Source organism: Hyperoodon ampullatus (assembly GCF_949752795.1).
Source record: "Hyperoodon ampullatus genome assembly, chromosome: 6".
Classification (NCBI taxonomy): Eukaryota; Metazoa; Chordata; class Mammalia; order Artiodactyla; family Ziphiidae; genus Hyperoodon; species Hyperoodon ampullatus.
This window is the reverse complement of record NC_136919.1, coordinates 56,516,344-56,523,725: the sequence shown is the minus strand read 5'-3', so window position 1 is coordinate 56,523,725 and position 7,382 is coordinate 56,516,344. Positions and strand designations below refer to the sequence as shown.

The following is a 7,382-nucleotide window of genomic DNA, read 5'->3' as shown; positions in this document are numbered from 1 at the left end:
AGGCGGACTCTCAACCACTGCATCACCAGGGAAGCCCCAAGACTTTTATGTTCTTAAGGTTTGGTACCCCACAAGATTCATTAAAGTCCTAATCCCCAAAGTGATGGTGTTAGGTGGTGGGCCCTTTGGAAGGTGATTAGGTCATGAGGATGGAGGCCTCACAATTGGAATTAGTGCCCTTTTAAAAGAGGTCTCAGATAAATCCCCCAGTCTCTGCCAAGGAGAAGTGGACAGTGTGTGACCTGGAAGCAGGCTTTCAGCAGAACTGGACCACGCTGACACCCAGATCTTGGATTTCCAGACTATGAAACTGTGAGTAATTTTTGCTCTTTACAAACTACCCAGTCTATGCTATTTTGTTGAAGATGCCCAAATAGTAAGACATGTCCTGACCTATTGTATCCTCAGAATACCTTCCAGGAGTGTGTAAAATACCTAAAGGGAGAGACACCATCTTACCCAACCCCGTTTCCTAGACAGCTAGTCCAGTCCCTATCATTTCAGGAGCTCAATCATATATTTGATAGATATATTTGATAGATATGATGTGGGAGGACAATAATCTACAGATACTTTAAAATTCTTTGTGGTTCTACAAGGGAAGTTACAATGGAATATTGTGTGAGGTATTTTTTAAAAGACTTTGCATCACTATTTTCTTCAAGTTTGCATTTTCAGTATTTAGAAGATAAGGATGAGAATCACGGGCCTGGACATAAATGGTAGACCCACTCTCCACTTTTACTTCAGTCATCCTCAAGTACTTGCAAGGAGCTACGTGGCCCTACTTTTCTTGTCTCCCTCAGGCAAAAAGGAAACAACTTGTGTCTACACTTGCGGATATTTTCCTTGTTAGTCTATGCCTTTGGGAATCAACTTGAATGCTTCTTTCAAAGAGTCAGTCATGCTGTGAACTCTAATGAGTGACATCCATGTCATCATACTTAAGTTGAAATTGTGGAATCAGACCCCAAGTCAAATTTTTTTATAATGTGAGTGTAAGCAAGAACATTGTTTTGGTTTCTTTTCTCTAGAATGTCATTAGTACAAATAGTATAAAAATGAAAAGTAGTCTTATTCATTGAACTTATCTCCTCTTCCATTAGTCACCCAATAACTTCCCAACTTCTTTGCACTTAGATTCCCATGATAATAAATTCAGGCCAACTAATGTGAGCAGAGGTGATATTGCCCTATACTGTCTTGGCCCTTGAAAACATCCCATGTAATCCCCATACTTTTTCCTTTACCACTGAGTGGAATAGACTCAAACACCACAAATTGGAAATCTCATGTTGAATAGAGCAACACCACACAATAGAGGGCACCCATGTCCCTACATCACTGTTTAGCGGAAGCCAACTAGAAGATTCATCTGATTAGGAATGCCTGCATTTTTCTCTTAAGGATGGAAAGATAAATTTCTATTATGACCCAATTACTGACATCTTTCTGTTTCTCTGTTACAGCAGCTAGCATGAAATTAACTGATAAATGTCTTGAACAGCATACTGTGCTAACAACCTTTCCATTTTATTTTTTTTTTTTTTTTTTTTTTTTTTTTTTTTTTTTTTTTTTTTTTTTTTTTTTGTGGTACGCGGGCCTCTCACTGTTGTGGCCTCTCCCGTTGCGGAGCACAGGCTCCGGATGCACAGGCTCAGCAGCCATGGCTCACGGGCCCAGCCGCTCCGCGGTATATGGGATCCTCCCAGACCGGGGCACGAACCCGTATCCCCTGCATCGGCAGGCGGACTCTCAACCACTGCGCCACCAGGGAGGCCCTCCATTTTAAAATAAATGTCATAGTTAGGAATCCAAATACCCTCCAAGAAGTTAAACACATTTTAGAAAGCACATTGTAAAATTACTTGTTTAAGAAAATAGATTGTGTTCTTCTTTGTAAATATATTTTTGTAAACTTGTGATACTTCAGATATTTTTCAGCATGTGCAGAAATATGAGTGGATATACCTTTAGAGGACTAAACAAACAATAATCATTTGATTAGAAGTGTCACAGGTGTACCTTTCTTCTTTATTTGTTGACAGTAATTGGAAAATTATTACATGAGAGAAAGGAACACTTTAATTTCTCCTCTGATAACCTCCCAGGCACAGGGGCTGTATTCCATTTCCTTCAGATAGAGATGGATTCTTCGGAAATATTTCGGGACAATTCCCAAATATGGACAATCCAGATTGCCATTTTCCACTTGCTTATGCAGTAGTTCCAAGGTGTGATCAAGGCTAGAGAGTAGTTTATGGAGTAGGGTGTTGTTCCGAGCAGCTTGGCTTTCCTCCTTGTTGAAGAAGTTACCATCTGCTGGAGCGTCAGATGGTGGTAGCCGGTGCCTTGAGTCGTCAGGATTTCTGTGATAGTCCCTCTTTTCCAAGGAAATTTGAAGTCGATTCTGTCCTCTAGGCATGACTGAAACTGGATCTTCTTCATCTGTCTCAAAAGTATGAAGAGTTCTCGGTTCTGTAGGCTATGGATGCAAGGCAAGTTCCAGCCAAGAGGGCGAGCAGGGATGGAGCGGAGTATCACTCCTGCCACTAGCAAATAGATCTGGGCCGTTGAGAATTTCAGTGATTCACCAGCTGGCCGCGAAGGGGCGCGCGGGCACCACTAAACAATTAGCGGGAAGCTTCCTTCCCTGGAACCCGGGACAGCGCGCTTCTCTAGGCGGCGGCGAGAGAGCACCGGATGTATTTTGATCGGTTCGGCTAGGGAAACGCTGACTACTGAGAGTTTGCAGTTTCCGCGGTTTGGGGAGCGCGAGAGAAATTTGAGTTGCATCCACACGGAGCAATTTTATACTGATTTAATAGTGCGAAAAAAACTTTTGTCTTCGCGATGCTGAGTTCTCAAGTGGGAGCCTTGTCGCGGCCGCGCCAGCGACATTTTTGTCTGGTTGGAAGCTGGAACCTTGCATTTTCGGGCTTTCCCCTGAGTTTTGTGCTTTATTTTCGCACAGAAAGTTGAGCGAGGCCATTTTTGGGAAAGAAGCCGTTTTCTGAGGGGTTTGAAGCTGGGAAGCGAGTTGGGGCCGATTTTACAGATTCGGGCTCGTTTCTGGCGCTGTGCTGCGACGGCTCAGAGAGAGGGGAACGCGGCGGCTATGGGACGCCCTGGGGGTGAGTCGGAGCGCGGCCACCACCGGGCCGAGGAGGCGGGAGCTGAGCGCCCCTGTAGATGCTCTGGGACTTCATGGTGTCTTTCAAGGATACAGCGTTAAAGTGGGGGAGGAAGTACTGAATAACTGAAAAGTAGGAACATTAAAAAAAACTCACAGGGGGCTTCCCTGGTGGCACAGTGGTTGAGAGTCCGCCTGCCGATGCAGGGGACACGGGTTCGTGCCCCGGTCCGGGAGGATCCCACATGCCGCGGAGCGGCTGGGCCCGTGAACCATGGCCGCTGAGCCTGCGTGTCCGGAGCCTGTGCTCCGCAACGGGAGAGGCCACAGCAGTGAGAGGCCCGCGTACCGGAAAAAAGAAAAGAAAAACTCACAGCGTTTTATTTTTTATATTTTTAAATTAAATTTATATTACTTGATTTAAATTAAATATTTTAGAATTTTTTATATTTTAAAATATTTTCTGAAAATATTTAAATATTGAAGGTAGGATATTAAAATATATGGGTATTAAAACAGCATTTTATTAAACTATTTTAACTATAGTTTCTTTATACTAAAACGAGAATTTAATATAATTTTACTTTCCTAGCTTTAATGGAAGCAATCTCATTAATATTTTCAAGGCTACTTCTTTACTTGTTTGAGAGAACTGCAGTGTTTGACAATTTCTCGTGACTCTGTGACAGCCTTAAATAATTTTTATTTAACTCGAGTTTCTGAAACACCTTTCTCAGGACTCCAGCTTGACTGTAGGGTAGAAAGAAGAGTTATTAGTGTCCTGTACAAGCAGCTGAGGACATTGACCAGGTCTGATCTTCTCATTTTCTTTGGTAAGAATTTTATAGACTAAACAGAAATTACTCAAATTTCACTGGCAACGTGAAGCCTTCCTCTGTAAGACTGTCAGCGTCATCCAAATGCAGGGTCATTTCTGTCTTTATTTAAAATTTTGACATTTTCTTTAGCATGTATATTGTGGTGTTTTCATTTTCATATATTGCCTTAAAACATTATTTATCTTGATCACTTAGATTTGGTGCCTTCTTACATTCCATGCTTGAGGGAAGCCCTCCCTTTCTTTACCCAAATAGCCAGGAAATAGCTTTCAAAGTAATGTTGTGATCTTCCATAGCTAAAAATAAAGGAATGTCCCATTTCTTGTCACCCTCTGCCCCATCTACATTTTATAACCCATTTCCTGGTCCCCATAACATTTAAAAACACCTTTGTCTTAAAATAATATCACCAGAGGTGGTCTGAGACTGAGGATGAGGGAAGGGACTGTTTATCTCATTTATACTATTCACAGAGCAGCCATTTTTCCTTAGATGCTGGTTTTCTGCAAATGTTTCAAGTGCTGTAGGATTTCTCTCCTTAATGTACCAGGCACTGCTCTAGGCCTGGAAACTTGGGCTTTGCTCCTTCACAGTCCTGCAGGCAACCCCTCTCCTAGAGTTTGCATTTGGGGGCCTCAATATGCAGACCCCTGACAGTGTTAAAGGAGCGGCAGTCAAAGCCTCTCTTGGCGGGGCTGATCATGGACTCTACAAGTTACTATATGTCACATTAATGCTAAAGGCAGCTATGTTCACTAAATTCAGATTGTCAGCCTATAATTTGCAAACTTCATTTAATCTTTACAGTTCCCTGTGTGACAACTACTTGAGTTGTCTCAGTTTTTTAGAAGAGGAAATCAAAGTCTGATGTCAATTAAATTCAGGAGCCCCAGATTTTTGTCAGAGTGGAGCCTTCTGCTGCTCCCAGGCCCTCCTCTTCATCAGCTCTGAGCACTGGCCCTCAGCTGCACTGAGCACGTGGTGCTTCCTTCATCCTAATCCTGCCTCTAAAGTCTGTCCTCCCTGCTCCCTGGAGGGCAGTCACCATCCCTGCCTTACTTTCCTGGAATCCACATTGCCAAGCACACTGTCACATATATATGTGGTGAGGACACTTTTGGCACAGAAGGAAGAGAATGGTATGAATTAGCCCTTGGTGTTAACATTTATGCCACTCTTATCCATAGACTATGTCTGGAAACATGAGCTATGACTCCTATAAAATCATGTGGAAGAATTCAAATCTAATGTCTTAACCCCTTAAAGGGGAAATGGAGAGAGGCGAGGCTAGTTGTATTTTGGTACATTACAAAGTGTGAAAATAGAGTAAAATATCAAATGTCTAAGTACTGTTATTAGAATTTAAAAAGACGCAGATTGAGTCTCAGATTTTTATTTCAACCTTGGGTCTCATTTGGATGAATACATCCTATTGGACTTATACTCTGTCCTTTTCCATGAATGTGTTTAATTTCCAGTGTAATAACCAAAAGAAGCATTGAAGTTGTGACATTATCTGTTGCCGATAAATTGAAGAGAAATTGGAAAAACTTGGAAACAGCATTGGCATAAGTACAGAATTGACAACCTTGTACTATTTAAGAATCTCATTTGCAGGCAGCTACTCAGAGCAGCTGGATACAGGCTCCCACAGCCAGACACCTGCATCACCAGGCTCACCAGGGCCTGCCACCCTCCTCACTGAGGACACCCAGGATGATGTTCTCCAGCCCTGTCTGCACCCTTAGCTGTGACCAGCCCCGAACCACGGCCTGCCAAAGCAGGAGACCCTCAAAAGTTCTGCACCTAATGGAAGAATCTTTCTTGTTTTCCTGCCTGAAGGACAAGAAGGTTTTCAGGTTCCTCCAGGAGCAGCCAGTTCCAAATAGCTCAGGCCACCTCTTTCTCCATGTGGTAATCTAGCAGATTTTCAACTTTTTCAGCAGAAAGGGATGATAATCCTCAATGGACTGATCAGCAGCTAGAATTTTTGGAGAACTGTTTGGTGCAGAAAATGGAGATGCAAAGACTTTCTGAGCAATGAGGACTCCAGGCAGACTTTGAAGAACTCCTTCCAAAGTACCAGGCTCAGGGAATTCCCTGGTGGTCCAGTGGTTTGGACTCAGCACCTTCACTGCTGTGACTCGGATTCAGTCCCTGATCCCACAAGCCGCTGGACATGACCAAAAACAACAAAAACAAAAAAGACAAAAAAAAAACACACCCCAAAATAAACACAAAGTACTAGGGTCGATCTGAGAAGGAAAGTACACAACTGCTGTGCCTGGGAGTTAAGACATACTGGAAGTTAAGACATGAAAATCAGTAAATGCTTTCTTTGTATTAATAAGCTCATCAGAAAACTCAGGAAGTTGAAAAGGAGACTTAAGCTTCCACAGTATGTCTCATCTACAGTCCTCCCTCAGTCCCCGAGGGGGAGAGGTTCCAGGACCTCCACGGATACTGTGGATCTTCAAGTTCCTTATATAAGATGGTATAGTATTTGCATATAACCTACATACATCTCCCATATACTTTAAATCACCTCTAGATTACTTATAATACCTAATACAATGTAAATGCTATAAATAGTTGCTGGCACATGGCAAATTCAAGCTTTGCTTTTTGGAACTTTCTGGAATTTTTTTTTTCAAATATTTTCAACCTGTAGTGGTTGAACCCATGTATTTGGAGGGCTGACTGCACTTACTGGTGGCCTCAATCTTGTAAATATTTACTCAGTTCAAAGACTTTTTCGTTGCTTCCGTTAAAAAATATATTGAGTCATTTTGGCAGATTTTTATCAATAATAAGAAACTATAGTTTTGGATAGAAAGAAATTTCATTTTAATTTGTAATAATTAGTATTTATGATAATTGCTATATTTGCAAATTTTACTACTTATGTTATAATATGGCAAGCTTTGCCTTTTTTATTTTGCTTTGTGGGGGTAGTTTAATCTATATTTTAAGTGCTGAGTCTTAACTTTTTTTTTTTTGGACACGCACGGCACGTGGGATCTTAGTTCCCTGAGCAGGGATCAAACCCATGCCTGCTGCAGTGGAACCACAGTCTTAACTGCTGGAGTGCCAGGGAAGTCCGCTGAATCTTACTTTTGCTTTTATTTTTTTATTGGAGTATAATTGCTTTAAAATGTGTTAGTTTCTGCTGTACAACGAAGTGAATCAGCTATATGTCTACATATAAACCCTCCCTCTTGGACCTCCCTCCCACCCCCTCCCCCATCCCACCCACCTAGGTCACCACAGAGCACCAAGCTGAGCTCCCTGTGCCAAACAGCAGGTTCTCCCTAGCTATCTGTTTTACACATGGTAGTGTATATACATCAATTCTAATCTCCCAATTTATCTCACCCTTCCCTTCCCCCTCCACCATGTCCACACATCGG

General features: G+C 42.2%; 1 pseudogene across 1 annotated transcript; it reads right to left on the bottom strand.

Moving 5' to 3' along the window:
* Positions 1 to 2,062: 2,062 nt before the first annotated feature.
* Positions 2,063 to 2,796, bottom strand: LOC307054824 (interferon alpha-8-like; annotated as a pseudogene). Its single transcript has 2 exons — positions 2,668 to 2,796; positions 2,063 to 2,565 (listed from the first exon to the last, which is right to left on the bottom strand). The product of its transcript is annotated as an interferon alpha-8-like (transcript).
* Positions 2,797 to 7,382: the final 4,586 nt, after the last annotated feature.